The sequence below is a fragment of the Eleutherodactylus coqui genome, chromosome 2 (genome assembly GCF_035609145.1).
Source record: "Eleutherodactylus coqui strain aEleCoq1 chromosome 2, aEleCoq1.hap1, whole genome shotgun sequence".
In the NCBI taxonomy this organism is placed as follows: Eukaryota; Metazoa; Chordata; class Amphibia; order Anura; family Eleutherodactylidae; genus Eleutherodactylus; species Eleutherodactylus coqui.
In genome coordinates this window covers 35,768,843-35,786,565 of record NC_089838.1, presented here as the reverse complement: position 1 = coordinate 35,786,565, position 17,723 = coordinate 35,768,843, and the positions used below count along the sequence as shown (strand labels likewise).

The window sequence follows — 17,723 nt, the reverse complement described above, 5'->3', positions numbered from 1 at the left end:
AAACCCCTGATGTTGGTATGTTGCCGAATGGATTGAATCAGGGTTTCGAGTGTTAACACAAATACGAAGGGAGAAAAGTGACAGCCATGTTGTATGCCATTCTTTATGCTAAAGGGAGGAGGGGAGGAGAGGATCCCATTTACTTTTATTCTAGCATGGGGGGTGGAATGTATCCCAAATATAGTGTTAGCAAATTATTGGGGAAAGCCAAAGTTGAGAAGGACTGTCTAAATGAAAGTCCAGTCGACCTGGTCGAACACCCTCTCGGCGCCACTACTGAGAAGAGTTAGATTGGCCCTGGACTTCCCGGCATAAAATACCAGTTGGGCATTATCCCTCCCCTCTTTACCTTTAATAAAGCCCATTTGCTCAGGTGCAATCAGTTTACTAATATATATTTTTCTACAATTTTATCGAGTAGTGAAATGGGTCTATAATTATAATATATAATATTTTATAATAAATTATTATATATTATATAATTAAATCATATATTATAATAAGAAACTGTGAATCCCCCGGGACCTGGATTGTGCCCACTAAAATCAGAGTTCTCTAAGAGACTCTAAGAACACCTGAGTTAGGGAAATCCACTCCTCAGTCTCATGGCCTTTCCCTCTGTATACAAATTACGAAGCTTATGATAGAATGAGAAAAATCATTGGGCAATGATCAGTTAACAGTGTCCCCTAATTTCATCTTCTGTGCCAAAATGGCCAGGGATGTTTTGTGGAGTTTTTCAATACTGACAATTTAGGAAAACAAATCAGAGATTAATTTCAAATGTTAATTTTAACAAATGATCCCATAGAGATGAATTCACCACTTATGTATGCCTTGTGAGCTGGCCAGATAGACGATTGGGCAACAGAGGAGGTCGATTTAATCTAAAAAAAAAGTTTGGATTTTTTGAGCGAAGTTGTCGAGAGTGTATTTTGAGTCAGTAAGCATGTCATTGAGCTTCCAGGTCCGTTCTTGTCAGGAAAAAAATAAGATATGCTCAGTTTCAAGTAGGGGCATGATCAGAAATAGTAATACTCCCTATTGAAGAGTGTGAAACATTTGTTAGAAAGCAGTTAATCAAAAGAAGATAGTCCAGCATTTGGCTTGTCATGATGCCAGCCTGTATATGAGTAGGGACCCATGCTGGACAGAAATAACAAAATATAAAAAGTGGAAAACTAAACAACAATGTGGGTGGTAGTTCTTCCTCCTGGAGTATTAGTGTGGCCACTCACTGCAGTATGTTGATGATGGAAAGAGACTCCAGGCAACAGACTTTAAATGATGAAACAACTTTTAACTCTTTTTTGCAGCAAGCAGAATTTCTGAAGAATTTCTATCACTGTTTGCAGTCTGCTCGGTCCCGATGGAGAGTATCCTGGGTCCTTTCTCTCTGGTTCAGCTTCACCATTTTGCAGGTGAGTAATTGTAATCAGGGTTTGTGGGAGTTTGGCAGCGAAAGAGCTCAGCTCATGCGTCCGCCATCTAGTGCCGTCAGGCTCCGTCCCGGACTAAGATAGAATTTGAAGATCATTTTTACTAGCCAAGGGAAGAAAATAAAAAAAGATGTATTTGACCGGTTGGTTGATTGGCACTCTGAATTAAGGTAATTTATTTATTATCCCCCACCAAGCTGAGTACTTATTTTACCAAACTCAGAAGGATGGAAGGCTAAGTCCACCTTGAGCCAGCTACCTGAACCAGGTGGGGATTGAACTTGCAACCTTCAGCTCGAAAGCTTGAGGCCACTTGAGCCCACAAGAGAGAGTTTTGCTGGGAGAAAGATCCTACAGATAACTAAGACTGTGGATATACAATGCTCCGGGAATCCTCACTGCTTCAACACTGTACCAGTTGTTTATTGTTACATCATCGAGAGTTTAAGTAAGCGGACAGGATTGGACATTCCCAATGGAAAGCTGAGTCAGTCTTGAGGCGGCTACCTGAACCATGCCGGGAATGAACACGCAACCTGTGAAGGCACTGCAGGGAATTGAGCGCTTCCTGCCAGGCTGCTATAGGTCAGCCTTGAGACGGCTACCTGAACTATGCAGGGATTGAGCACGCAACCGTCAGGTTGTGAGCAAGAGCTTAACACTCTGAGCCACACAAGGCCCGTAATGTTTGTAATACTTAAATTCACCTGTGAAGGCACTGCAGGGAATGGAACACTTCCTGCCAGGCTGCTATAGGTCTATATAGCAGGATACTCTGTGATCACCACCATATGTTTGGGGGAACTGTTCTAACTAGAATGGACTCCAATGTGTGTACAATCCCCTCAATTGTGGTACTGGTTTAAAAAAATCTTTGGTTCACCTTGTACCAGTAAGTAAATTGGCTTCCTGTTCTGTTGTGTTCTCTTACCATGATATCCGTACCCTTGTGATCACATAAATTTCACGTCCAGTATCTTCACTGTGTTCATTACGGAACGTTGAAAGATTAAAAATAACTTGTCAGAACAGGGAAGAAATTTCATTTGTCACTACTTTGATTTAGTTCTCTATAAATCAGAACGGGACTCCTGCTTTATTAATTGCAATAGTCAGGGGCTGTGGATGGATTTCCTCGCCTTCACCCTTAATTACCCCGCAGCTCAATGCTCCGTGACGAGCATCAAGCACAGTCTCAAAATAGTCAGAATGGGAATGTCTGTATTTGTTTGCTTTGGAGTGTAATATGTTAAAGTTTTTGACTTTGGGTTAAAATAGTAGAGTTGAAGATATGGCATTACAAAGATGGGCTATAGATATAGATATATTATCTATATCTATATATGTATAGATATAGATATCTATATTTAAGTTATAAGTTATAAGTCTTCGTTTTCTTTACTGTATAAACTCCGCGCTATTGTGCGTGTAAAAAAAAACTGAAAGATTGGGTAGGACCTATGTTTTCTTGCATGTAGGAATTGCGCGTGAGAAACACGCTAGTGAGAATGTAACCAGTGAAATCAATTTTTCGGCTGGTTTTGCCGGCGTGATTTTCACGCCAGCAAAAACCTCCACAAACACCTTTGCCTATTTAAGCCCTTAGTGCGCTTTTGCACACCAAAGGCATCGTGGGGATCTGTGGGTGTTGCGCAATACACTGTACACATTGGGAATTAATAAGGCTAAATACCCGCTTAACTAGTCCAAGAGAAATAGTCCAGTCAGAGCGAAAAGTACAGTAAACTAAAATAAAAGTTTTTGGACCCGTTCATACACAAATACGCTCTGTAGCGGCGAGCATATTTGCGTATCTGTTCGTCTGCTTAAGGTCTAAGGGTAGCTTCACACAAGCGTATGCGCAAAAACACTCGTCCCAGCAAGCAAGGTATTTGCTCATGAACAAGATTAATGAGTTTGATTTGTGTCTGTGCATGTCACTGTAATTCTTGCGCACGCATAGCTAGTTCATACACGCACACGACACACCCCTTCCATGGATTAAAAAGCTATTTAGCCTAATGAGGCCCAGAGGTTTTATTTCCCTTGCAATTTTGAACAGTGTTTTACGCATCCCCTTGCATATTTGCACATTTCCCATAGACTTCTATGGGGCCTTTACTGCGCAATATGCAAAAAGAGCAGGTCCTATGTTTTCCATGCGCACAAATTGTGAATGAGTTCATTGGCATCAATGGGTTCTACTCTCTGTATTTTGCATATGTATATTTTATGTGCGCATTCATAAGCGCAAATACGGTCATGTGAAGAAGCCTTAAATGCTGTTAACTGCAGCTCAGGCAAAGTGGCCGCCACCATTGTCCTGTATAGACAATAGAATAAAAAATTTAGAAAATAAAAACAGGTTAGAAACATGGAAAATGTTACACTGTCTGTTTTTTTTTTAGTAAAACATATATAGGTGATACATTGCTTTTAATGTACTTGTGTATAGGTCCTGGCTAAAAAGAAAACTATGATTTTTTTCTATGAACAGTGCCTCTCCTGTCTATGGGCTGAGTCTGGTATTGCAGCTTAACTCAATCCTTTCACACATTTATCGTCGCTCTTTGGCAGGAGTTGCGCTATTTCTGAAAAAAAAGCAAAACTAAACTAAACACTTTCCTGAAGACCCTTTAAATGAATTATATAGAACCTGTACGGATCAAAGTGTTGCCCACAGCAATAGTGACATGGTGGACATTTACAGTAATAACATAAATGAAAACATTTACACAGACATTGTACAATTACTATCGTAGATAACATACAAGTATAATTGGAGATAGATTGTTTAGTATAGACGCTACGGTATATGAGTAGTACTGTGCTTTGTGCCATAATGCGTTATGAAGCTCTGCAGCCCGTGTGCTCTGCGTCTTGTAAGAACTAGGAACTTACTATTTCAGGTCTCTTTTGTTCACATCTAATTCTTTGCAACGGCGCAAAAGATCCTGACAGCAGTGTGAAAATGTCACACCTTGTCACACAGCTGCCACCTGTTACATTAAAAATGTAGTAACCCTTTAAATACAGAGCAGCATACAGATCTTAACTTGATATGTAAGTACTGCACTGTGCACACCGCTGCGGTATATGATTGTGAGTAGGACTATCACACGCGGAGATCCTGTCAAAACCCTTTCTTGCAAAATCAAACTACTAACAAACACTCGTCAGGTGGTATATGAGTGCTTCTCATGCTCCGCCCCTGGTGATGTCATTGTTCCGTCCATGGTGATGCCATCGAAGGTCCTACAACATATATAAAACACAGAGCCTGACCGACAGAAGAACAACACAGTTAGTTGAAAAGGGGAGGACAAAAATAAGAAAATGAGAATACAACTAAACCGTTATTATCTCAGACACAGCTCAGCAGTCCTGACAAAAGACACTGACCTACCACCACCACAGAGATCCAGTGGGCTGAATGACCTGTGGTGACATCACTGCTGTAGGAGGAACCATTCTGTAGTTTGGCAGAAAATACTGTGTGTGGGTTCTTCTTATGCTCCGCCCCATGGTAATGCCATTGCAGGTCCTATAGGATATATAAAACACAGAGCCTGACCAACAGAAGAAGCACACAGTTAGGGCTCTTGAGAAGAGGACGGCAAAAATAACAAAATGAGAATACAACTAAGCCGTTATTACTTCAGACACAACTCAGCGGTTTTGACAGAACATACCAACCTACCGCCACCATGGAGATCCAGTAGGCTGAAGGACCTGCAGTGACCTAACTGCTGTGGGAGAAGTCAAGCTGTGTTTGTCTTGTGTGGTGATCAAGATGGATGTAGTAGTGATGTATTTGTGATGTGCGGGGATCATAATGGATGTACAATTTACAGAGCTGTGTATGTAAGGTGGTGTGTATGTAATGTGTGGGAATCAGGATGAATGTAGTAGAACTGTATTATGTGTAGGGTCAGGATGGGTGTAGTAGAGCTGTGTGTGTGATCTGTGGGGATCATAATGGATGTACCATGTAGCAGAGCTGTGTATGCATGACTCAGGATGTAGCAGGGCTGTGTGTGTCACGTGCTGTCTGTGCGATATGTGGGATCAGGATGGATCTAGTAGAGCTGTGTGTGATGTGTGGGGTTCACAATAGATGTACCATGTAGCAGAGCTCTGTGTGTAATGTGTTGGGTTAGGATGGATGGAGTAGAGCTGTGTGTATAATGTGTTGTTTGTGTAATGTGTGGGAATCAAGATGAATGTAGTAGAGCTGTGTGATGTGTGGGGTCAGGATGGATGTAGTAGAGCTGTGTGTGTGATCTGTGGGGATCATAATGGATGTACCATGTAGCAGCGCTGTGTGGTGCATTGCGCCAACAGAAACACTGGTACTATAATTTCCTAATAATTACTAGTATATATAATAATAATAAATGTTGGTATTTGTATAGCGCCAACTTATTACACAGCATTTTCAGGTAATTTATTTATTACTCCCCACCAAGCTGGGTACTCATTTTACCGACTTTGGGAGGATGGAAGGCTGAGTCAAGCTTGAGCTGGCTACCTGAACCAAGCGGGGATTAAATTCACAACCTTTTAGTGAGTTCAGGTTCAGGTTGTGAGCCAGAGCTTAGGATTGCATTTTTGTTGCCTTAACACTGTGCCACTATATTTATAGTTAAATGGGTTTTCTGACATTTATATCACTGGTGGCAGTGGAGGGGGAAAAACAAAAAACATGCATATTTACATTCTGCTGTGCGCCACTCCGCCATGCTGTTTATATTGGCAGCAGCGGTGATGTGGGTTGTATACTCATGTGAACGCTGCAGCAAATTGGAGTTCGGTAGGGGGTCATCCCATAAACCTGTGAACATTAGAAGTTCAGGTTTACAGGACATCACCATGACCAGCAGGCGGTCCAGTGCTACAGTGTGTATTTTGTTCATTTGTAGATTTGGGCATGGAGAGCTCAGAAAAAAACTTTAATTTTCATTAGCAATATGAACTAAATTTACCCATAAAACATCAGTCCAAGTCAAAAATCACTCATGTGCATGAACCCATTCAAATTAATGGGCTGATTTTCGGTTCAAGTTCTGTCCATCTCATAATTTATGCGAGAATATCGGCTGTGTGAATACAGTCTTACAGTGAATACCCACTGGCATTTTTCTTGCGTGTTTTTTTCACGCGATATCGCTGTTTTTTTTAACGCGATTGTCAATGGGACTTTCTAATGTTAAAAACTCATCACAAGTTGGTGCTTTGCAATTTCTGTGCAATGCGTTTTAAACATTGGATAGTCCCATTGACAATCGCGTAAAAAAAGCACAGCGATATCGCGTGATAAAAAACGTGCAAGAAAAACGCCAGTGGGTATTCCCCTTTAGGCCGGTTTCATATGGCCCAGAAACTAGCAAAACACACAAATCTTGCATGAATATGAACCCTATTCTTTTGAATGCCATTATATACAATTACGGCATGTCTTATCCTTTTGCGTTACAAGGAACACAGCTCTCATTGCTTTCAAGGGGTGACGTTCACACTGAACGCAAGTATAAAACACCACGCAATGCAGGACTGTGAGCACGAGTCCAGGTAGATGAAAAGAACTTGTCCCTACCAAACAGGGAAGTGAGGAGTCCCTGCCTGCAAGCAGAGTTATCGTTCTGATAAGGACAGCCCCGCTGTCTTCTTCTGGGCCCTGACTATCCCTATAGGAACCTCTGGAGAGATGGACTGACACCACAACGCAAACAAGAAAGGTAACCAAAAACAACAGAAAGGATAAAGCAGCACTTATCTGTAATGGGAGCTTATCACCCAAGCTAGAGGATCTCACCAACTCCAACCTCTCCTCTAGTAAACTGAATAACCAGCAGCGGGAAGAGGGCGTGGTAGGAATATAAAGCTCTCCACACCTGCTCATAGGTAGAGCAGCTAGCAATCTCTGCACAATGTGCATTAACCCTTGCCCTGTGTAGTAACAGGTTGGCTGGTCAGACCCTGTGTCGTGGCCACCATGCCACAACACCATTGCTACTGACAAGCCACGACAGCATGAGTGTGACGCAAAGTTTCTCATTCAAAACAATGATAAACCTTTGCCGATCCTCGAACGTGGCTGAAAGCCTCACCGGAGGATTGCTACTTTACTGAAGTGATGGAAGGCACTTTTGCCAGAAAACACCTCGCATGGGCATGAAAACCCAAGCTGGCAAGCACGATATCAGGCTGTGTGTAAGTAGCCTTAGTGCATATTGTGAGGTGTCAACATCTTCAATAGCCATAATACTGTTATTATAACCTTTGTATATGGACATCCACTTTCCATATAGTTGTTCCAGATTGTGGTCCCTCGTTCTGGACCCCCTCTACTAAGAAGGATAGAGAATGGCTGCAAAGAGTGGCTGCCACTTTGGTGGACCCCTGTTAATCAGATGTTGTTTCTGGCGGCAGCTATGCACTATCACTCCCTGCTATGACCACTGTGGGAAAATAGCATTACGTGCTGTTCTTTAAAATAGTCCTGTTGAGTCCTCCAGAGCAGGAACCACTCTTTGCTGCAGCTCTCTGCTCTGGCTTACAAAAACAGTGCCACTCATGTCCACAGGTTGTGTGGAGTATTGCAGCTTAGCCAAAATTGACTTCAATGGAGCTGAGCTGCAGTGCCAGAAACAAACCATGGAAAGGTGTGGGGCTGTTCCTGCAAAAAGCCAGCATGTTATATGAAGCCTGTACAACCCCTTTAACAGCATGTTCAATGATTTATTTTTTCCTGATGATAATTTTTCCTTGGTCCATTTTTAACAGCTTTTTTTTTTTTTTGGTTCTCACGCTTTCCTCTCATCCCTACCAGATGGAAACTGGGAGAGAAGGTCATGAGAAAAAAGAAGCCAATCCACATGCTTGTAAGTATTAGAGATTTATAAGCTCTGCTGTTATTTTTTTTCAGACAGTCAAATTACAAGGTTTAGATCACTGACAGTTTCTTTAAAATTGCAGGGATGTCAAAATCATCGTAAGGTAGACCGCAGGTTGTTTTATCAAGGCTGGTGGCCTCGTTTCTGCAGCCTCTTATTAATCTGCCACTTTAAATGATGAAGCAAAGCTGTATATTTAGGTTTTCTGGACAGATACTCCAATTTTAGTCCAATGCTTATTCTGTGACAAGTAGAGAATAATATTGTTTTATTAAAAGATGTCTACAAATGTGCCCTGCTCACTGCCGGATGATGTGACATTACCGTACATGCACTCTAGCCGAGGGGTTTAATTTGGATATATCCTACTCTATCTATCTATCTATCTATCTATCTATCTATCTATCTATCTATCTATCTATCTATCTATCTATCTATCTATCTCATATCTATCTATCTATCTATCTATCTATCTCATATCTATCCATCTCATATCTATCTATCTATCTGTCTATCTGTCTAATATCTATCTCATATCTATCTATCTATCTATCTCTATCTATCTGTCTAATATCTATCTGTCTAATATCTATCTCATATCTATCTATCTATGTCTGATATTCATCTATCTCTTTCATGTCTCACTATCTATCTATCTATCTCATATCTATCTATCTATCTCATATCTATCCATCTCATATCTATCTGTCTATCTGTCTAATATCTATCTCATATCTATCTATCTATCTATTTATCTATCTATCTATCTCTATCTATCTGTCTAATATCTATCTGTCTAATATCTATCTCATATCTATCTATCTGTCTGATATTCATCTATCTCTCTCATGTCTCACTATCTATCTATCTATCTATCTATCTATCTATCTGTCTCATATCAATCAATCTATTTATCTCATATCTCTCTCTCTCATATCTATCAATCTATCTCATATCTGCCTCTCTCCTATTTATCTATCTATCTATCTATCTCTCATATTCATCTATCTCTCATATCTCACTATCTATCTATCTATCTATCTATCTCTATCTATTTGTCTAATATCTATCTGTCTAATATCTATCTCATATCTATCTATCTGTCTGATATTCATCTATCTCTCTCATGTCTCACTATCTATCTATCTATCTATCTATCTATCTATCTATCTATCTATCTATCTATCTATCTATCTGTCTCATATCAATCAATCTATTTATCTCATATCTCTCTCTCTCATATCTATCAATCTATCTCATATCTGCCTCTCTCCTATTTATCTATCTATCTATCTATCTATCTATCTATCTATCTATCTATCTATCTATCTATCTATCTATCTATCTCTCATATTCATCTATCTCTCATATCTCACTATCTATCTATCTATCTATCTATCTATCTATCTATCTATCTATCTATCTATCTATCTATCTGGCTAATATCTATCCAATATCTATCTATCTAATATCTATCTATCTATCTAATATCTATCTAAGCCAGGGTGTGATCCCTAATTTGGTCTGTCACCAATGTCCAGCTATATTATTCTGTCCTCATGGATGATGCCTAAACAATCAGTTTCATCAGCCATTGTGACAAAGCCCCCATTAGTTCTGCATTTCGTCACTGACTTCACCTTGACTCCTGACCATTATGACTTCTTTGCTCTTTGACCTTGGCTCTGTTTATTGAACTGCATTATTACCTGCTACCTCTTCGGACCATCGGCCTGAACCTCATTAGTATTAGTGCCGCTAGCCCTGACCTCTGCTAGTTAACCAGTTAAACACCTGTTCACACCATCAGGTACCGTGCCTCGGCCCTATGCAGCATCAGTGATCATGCTATTCTTGAATTTTGGATAACAAGGGAAGGAAGACCTGAGAGGGCTCAGACCTCAAGGTTGGATCTCAGAAAAGCACATTTTAATAAACTCAGAAAGAGGGTAAGAAGAATCCAATGACTGGATGTTCTTAAGGACAGAAATGTCCAAGAAGGTTGGGAAATATTGTGAAATGAGATTCTCAAAGCACAATCGTTAACAATCCCTAAAAGAAGGAAGAATGTAAAGCAGAATTTAAATGCATGCAAAAAAGGGAAGAAAAATATGTTAATCAAATGGAAAGGATGGGGGGATGGATATCTAAAGAAGAATATAATGCAGTCTGCAGGGCAGGTGTCAGAAAAGCTAAAGATAATAATGAATTGAGGCTTGCAACAGAGGAACAAAAGCAATAAAAAGGGAATTTTTAGGATGTTTAAAGGATGGAAATGATGAATTGGTTAAAAATGATGTTGAGAAGGCCGAACTTTTAAATTCCTATTTTGTATCTGTTTTCCTTCATAGAATCCAATATCAACTAATCTTCCCTGTGCTATTGGGGGAATAAAAGAAGTCCCAGAAGATAGGAAAAGGTCAAATTTTGTCCCTATCATCAAAAAGGGAAGAAGGTGGATCCAGGAAACTACAGGCCTGTGAGCCTGACTTCTATATCAGGAAAGATCTTTGAACAAATTATTAAACATGTGTATGCAAGTACTTGGATGAGAATGGGGTAAATAACCGGAGCCAGTATGGTTTGTTACAAAAAGTCATGGCAGATTAATCTAATCTCCTTCTATGACAGAATCACCAACTGGGAAATGTGGTAGATATAGTTTATCTTGACCTTAGAAAAGCATTTGACAAAGTATTTCATATCATACTTATTAAAAAAGGACTAAATATGGGATTGACAAGGCGACTGTTAGTTGGTTTCACAACTGGCTGAGTGACCGTGCTTAAAGAGTGGTCATAAATGGCTGCACATCCAAGTGGAAGAGTGTATCAAGTGGGGTACCACAAGGCTCTGTCCTAGGCCCACTATTGTTCAACTTTTTTTTTTTTAAACTAAAACCTAGTTCTTGCGCTAGTATGCTTTGTAGTGGTCAGTGTATCAGTGCATGTCCCATGTGTTTTTGCCCTAAGGGCTTGTTTATACATTAATCTTTTGTGAGTCAAAACCAGGCGTTTACACACATTTTTGCACACGTGAAACTCACGCCCACAAAACATAACAAAACAAACCCATTGATTTCAATGCCCTATATTTCTGCGTGTTATGCAGAAAGCTGCCATAGAAGTCTATGGCAGGTTAAAAAAAATCAAGGGGAAGGGTGTGACCCTCCAGATAACCCATGTTGATGTGCAAATACGATACATTGCGGTGAGCGTATTTGCGCATATGTTTTTGTCTGCTGACACCCTCAGAGTCACATCCCTGGACTCAATCAGCACTTCAGTTTCTATGAGCCCTTAACTTTAGTCTACGGGGCTTGCAGGAGCTGACAGCTTCCCTTTAATATTAAAAGTAAGTTTCATCTAGACGTAAGCTGCAGAATGATATTGAAGCGTGAAGTAGAAAAAGTAAGTGGTTGCTCAAGGTAACATCGGTAGAGACACTTTTCTAGGGTAAGGTGTAATTCTTGGTTGCTACCGTTGTGGATTTTTAGATGTAATTTAAAAATGTCCTCGAACTTTACTTCTTCCCTTTGAAAATTGAAAAATCCTATTGATTTCCTTAGAAAAAAAGAACTTAAAACAATTTTGCGGTTATTCACTTAGCACTTTACCTGTTAGATAATTAGGTTCTTGTTTTCAATTCCCTAAACTTTCAGAGGCAAAATCTCTGCCCACATACTGCTTCCAGCTCCAGCCGACAGAATAAGTACTCTGTATTTCAGAAGAAGTTGATAAACTGTTTCCAAACTTTCCAAACTATTTTCTGCTGTGAACTGGAAGGTAGGACATAATCATATTTGTGGGGGAAATGGGCACATATGTACGTGCTGGCATGTGCAAAACACTGTGCATACGCACAACCGCCGGCACCAAATTTGGCTGACTAGTAGAGATGAGCGAGTATACTCGGTAAAGGCAATTGCTCGAACGAGCATTGCCTTTATCGAGTACCTGCCCGCTCGAAATGAAAGGTTCGGGTGCCGGCACGGGGGAGCGGTGAGTAGCGGCAGTCAGCAGGAGGGAGCAGGGGGGAGAGAGAGAGATCTCCCCTCCGTTCCGCTCCGCTCCGCTCTCCCCCGCAGCTCCCTGCCCGCCGCCGGCACCTGAACCTTTCATCTCGAGCGGGCAGGTACTCGCTAAAGGCAATGCTCGCTCGAGCAATTGCCTTTACCGAGTATACTCGCTCATCTCTACTGACTTGTCATTTAAATCAGGGCAGGGGGATATTCCTCCACCCATGTCAACGTAGGGTGTCTGTGCAAACGCTCCTTTACAGAGCAACTATGCTGTACAGGAGTGAGCGTTTTGCGCTTACACTCTTCTGAAGTCGCCCTTTTATTAGATATAGGGATATTGCAAAGCAATAGAAACTATGGTCAAACATGCACTGCTGCTTCATTAACATTGGGACATTTGGGCAGGGGCGTAACTATAGAGGATGCAGGGCATGCGATTGCACCCGGGCCCAGGAGCCTTAGGGGGCCCATAAGGCCTCTCTTCTCCATATAGGGAGCCCAGTACTATGAATAAAGCATTATAGTTGGGGGCCCTGTTACAGGTTTTGCATTGGGGCCCAGAAGCTTCAAGTTACGCCTCTGCATTTGGGTATGACAGTCACAGGATTGCTGGGGATCCCAGCAGTTAGATCCCATTGATCATTGATTTATCCCCAAAGTAAAAAGCCATAAATAGCTTTCTACTTTGGTTCTGAGTAGAAGACCCCCAGCATCCATATATACCCTAACTTTAAGCATATTTGCTGAGAGAGGCCACCGGTCCTGTATTATTGACCAGTGATCAAGACATTTTATGTGTTTAATAACTTGCCATATCATCCTCCCTAGTAAGCCTGAACACTATGTCCATGTACAGTATTTCGCTTTTGTACGATTATTGGCAGTCAGCCAATGCACATTAATGTATGTACATGTATTAAATTCTCCATTCTGTGTAATGTATTAATGAGAACAAATGAAATCACTCAGGTTTTTTTAAATTTGATAAACTTTGTGCAATGAGCCTTGTGTGGCGCAGAGTGTAAGCTCTCACCTACAACCTGAAGGTTGCAAGTTCAATCCCCACATGCGTCAGGTAGCCAGCTCAAGGTTGACTCAGCCTTCCATCCTTCCGAGGTCAGTAAAATGAGAACCCAGCTTGGTGGGGGGTAATTAAGTAATAATTACCTGAAAGCGCTGTGTAATAAGTTGGCGCTATACAAATACCAATGTGGAAAAGGAAGGATCGAGGAAATAGTGGTCACAGCTCAGTCCCAGCTTACTCAGGGCAGATGCAGCACATCCATTAATACTGATATGTTTCCTCTCTCTATTGTTTATGGTAAATTTGATATACCCGAATGTATCATTTGTTATATTTGTATCTATATGTTGTTAGCCGTTTAGTCGTTGGCGACCCTAAAAGCGAGCTCCCTCCATGTTTTGCACTGCTTCCTTCAGTTGTGTGATATCCATGCCAGTATCAGCTCTGACAGTATCAGCCATCGTGTCCCTTGGTGGCCGGGTCTTCTATTACTATTGATCAGTCCAAGCATTATAGAGTTTTCTAGCAACTCTGCTCGCATTACATGACCAAAATCCGTGAGCCTGAGTCTGGTCATCTTGTCCTCCAGTGATATATCGGGGTCTTATACGATTCAGGGCTTCTCTGTTTGTTACTCTCGCCGTCCAGGGCATACGCAGCAGCTTTCGCCAGCACCATAGCTCCAACGCATCAATTCTCCTTCTATCAGCTTTCCTCGTAGTCCAGTTTTCAAATCCATACATGGCGACGGGGAAATCGGTCGATTGCACTATCCTGTGTTTAGTTGCTATGCCGATATCCCTACTTTTCCAGATTTTGTCCATGTTTAGCATCGCACTTTGCAGCAATGGTGATTTCCCTCTCATTGAAATATGTTGGAGTGATGCCCCCTACTACATTTCTGGTTCCTCATTGCAGTCAGAGCTGGAGGTGTACCAGGAGGCATCGTTCCCATTGATTGCAATGAGAGTAAAGCCATCTTTCACAGGTCCAGCCCTGACCACCAATGACAACATTTAGCCTGCTGCACTGACATCTGATTGGCAGGCATCCTTAGTAGTGGACCCCATCCATCAACTAAAGATATGTCTACAATAGTAAAAGCCTTAGAATATCCCCCTAAAGCTAACCTACAAGTCTTGCAGGGCTATGGTCTGATGCTCATAGCCATGTTACAGATTCATTAAAAAGTTATGTAGTGAATTCCGCCTCTTTTCTTACACAGAAGCTTGTAACTTTTTTAATCTGTTTTTGATCTCTAATCACTTTTCTAATTTAGCAAAACTTCACTACAACAAAGGGGTTGTACCAAGACTTAAAGTTATCCTCTAACCCATGGATAGACAATAACTTTATGATCGATGGGGTCAGACCACTGTGATCCCCACCAGTCCTGAAAATAGAGGTCCTGACTGTCCCCGCATGAATGGTGGGGAGGTCATGCGTGTGCGTTGCCACTCTATTCCCTTGCATGGCAGTGCTGGAGATGGCTGAGCGCTTGTGCTTTGCAATTTCTAGCGCTGTTCTTGAAATGAAGAAAGCAGCAACGCATGTGCGACCTTCGATACCAGGACTGGTGGAGGGTCAATGCCATAAGACCCCACAGCTCATAAAGTTATCTCAACCTGTGAATAGGTGATAATTTTAGATCGCAATGCAACCCTTTCAAGGGCATTTTACATGAGCAGATGAACATCCATTCACCTGGTCATCTACCTGTGTGAAGATGGTGATGATCACCTCACAGACAAGCAAAGGCTCTTTTGTTGGGTGATCACATTTTTCACTTGACACTAAAAATGATCATTGTCAGCAGCACATCTTCCTGTATAAAAGTGGGGTGTGCTGTGGACTGTGATGAAACTGTAAGGGGGACAAATAATTGTATGAACAATAGGGATGAGTGAGCACACTCGTCTGAGCTTAACCCTTTCCAATCCAATTTGTATCCTGGTTTTCCTAGGGGGCTTACTCTTTTTCTGCTGTTATACAACAGCGCTATATGCTGGCTAAAGCCAGTACTGCATGAGGTGACACGTTGGATAGGCTCCGACAGCAGAGAGGCTGGCGATATACAGTAAGAGAACCCCGACGGATGTCTTCCAACATTGGAGCTGTACAGCCCTAAATCATAATGTCTTCAGAGGTCAGACAGTGGATTGGAAAGGGTTAATGCTCGTTCGAGTATTAGGCTGCTCGAGATGCTCGCTACTCGAGTCAAGCAACATGCGGTACTCGAGACAATTTCATTTCCCCTCACCGAATGTTTAGCGCCATTTTTTAGCCACTAAACATGCAGGGAAGGCATTACCACTTCCTGCTGTGACGTGCCAGCCCTCTGCACGTCTACAGCAGTGAGTGGCTGGGCCGATCAGGTGACCGCCAAGTACTTAAAGTAGTGCCGCCAGCGGCTCGCCTCAGACGCACGCTGGCAGAGGTTAGGGAAAGAGCTGCAGCTGAGATAGGGAAAGTTTTAGAGTAGGGGTCCTCTCTTCAAGACCCAAACAGTCCTCCTTAGGGCTACTCCTCATTGTGTGCATTACTTGTTTTGCTGGCTGGGAGCAGTAGTGCAGCAATTCTTTTTTTCAAGCATCCTGGCCTGTGCAGACTATCTCACATATCCCATTCGCTGTGTGCGCTGAATTAGCCAGAGTTCTCATCGCTAAGCAGTGGCATAATTTTTTCTGGGGCTGTGCAGAGTATCTGACATCTACCATTCACTGTGTGCGGTGAAGTAGCCGCAGTTATCTGCACTATCCACTGGGTTACTTTTTTCTTCCACTCCATACATCCTCTCTTATCTACAAGTCTCTTTGAGCAGTAAATTACCTCTAGCTATTAGCGCAACGCAGCGGTTTAACTTTTTGTGTCACAACGTAGAGCCTCCGGTATCTACAAGTCTCTGTGTGCGGTGAATTAGCCCCAGTTCTCAGCGGTATACAGTGGGTTAATTTATTTGGGCCCTGCACTATCCTTGATCCGACATGATGAGGAGTAGGGGTAAGGGTCGAGGACGTGGACACGTACGCGGGCATCCAAGTGAGGGTGTGAGCACAGAACGAGGTCCTGGGCGGAGGGGAATCACAGCCGGCTGCAGAGGGATTAGGAGAGCGGGTCCGCGTGGCAATGTATCGAACCGCCAGTCTTCCACGCAGTCCACTACTACCGGGCTAGGGACTGCACCTCTGAATCCTGTGGCTGCTCCTTCTTCCTTGCAGGCTCGGCCCCAAGAGTTGACATGGGAGAAGTGGGAGCGAGTCTGCAGGACTCCCTAGTTTTACAGGCCTGACGTTCCTTTTCTCTAGATCTCAGTCTCCTGTCAGCCTTTACTGCCAATTCCATTGCCTCATTAAGTGTTGCGGGAGCGGGATGGGAAATAATTAGATCCTTGACAGCCTCAGAAAGACCCAACAAAAATACATCTTTGAGGGCACCTTCGTTCCAGGAGGCTTCACCAGCATACTGTCTAAACTTAGAGCAATAGTCTTCAGCACACTGCTGCCGCTGACGCAAAGCCATGAGGTGAGACACTGTTAGTTTCCAAAAAAATGAATCAACAGACTGCAGGCAAGTCAAACTCTCAGGTAAGGAGTAGGCCCATATCTGGGGGGGACGCCGCAGTAGGGACATAATCAATCCCACCTTCTGGGACTCTGAGCCGAAGGATCCGGGCCGCATCCGGAAATATAGTCTACATGCCTGCTGAAAAGCAAAAAACTTGGTTCTCACTCTTGAAAACACGTCAGGGAGAGGACACTTGGGCTCAGGGCTAGATGGGGCGGCAGGAACCTGCGCCAATACCCGCTGCTCCTAGGCCACCATACAACCGGACAGGTCTTGGATCACGCCCACTAGATCCTTGCTACACTCTCGCTACAGAAATGTTTCAGGGGTCCACCTATACACTTGCAACTGAAATGTTTGAGGGGTTTGCCTACACTCTTGCTACAGAAATGTTTCAGGAGTTCCCCTATACACTTGCTACAGAAATGTTTCAGAGGCCCGCCTATACTGTGGGTGCACAAAAGCTTTCCCATTGCGTTGTTCAGCTATCTGACACATACACAGAATGAATTAGGCAGAAGTGTGGGGTGAGGCCAAGGTCCTGGGTGGGGTGAAACTCTGCCATGTTTGGGCACTCTCTTTTCTTCCTGTTTAATACTGCCCCTGGGTTCCAGGGGTTCGCCTGTGCAGTGGGTGCACAAAGTTTTCCAGCGCGGTGTCCAGCTGTCTGGCACAAATACACTGTATGACTTTGGTAGGGTGCAGACGGTTTTCCCATTGCGTTGTTCAGCTATCTGACACAGAATGAATTGTGTGGGGACACATGGGTTTCCCTTAGC

General features: G+C 42.5%; 1 long non-coding RNA gene across 2 annotated transcripts; it reads left to right on the top strand.

Annotated features, from left to right (window-relative positions):
- Positions 1-1,380: 1,380 nt before the first annotated feature.
- LOC136610499 (uncharacterized) lies at positions 1,381-10,804 on the top strand. Of its 2 annotated transcripts, none has more exons than XR_010790085.1 (3): positions 1,381-1,421; positions 8,272-8,323; positions 10,687-10,804. It is a non-coding gene; the product is annotated as an uncharacterized lncRNA (long non-coding RNA). The 2 variants fall into 2 exon arrangements; XR_010790086.1 differs by lacking the exon at positions 1,381-1,421 and adding an exon at positions 8,031-8,104.
- Positions 10,805-17,723: the final 6,919 nt, after the last annotated feature.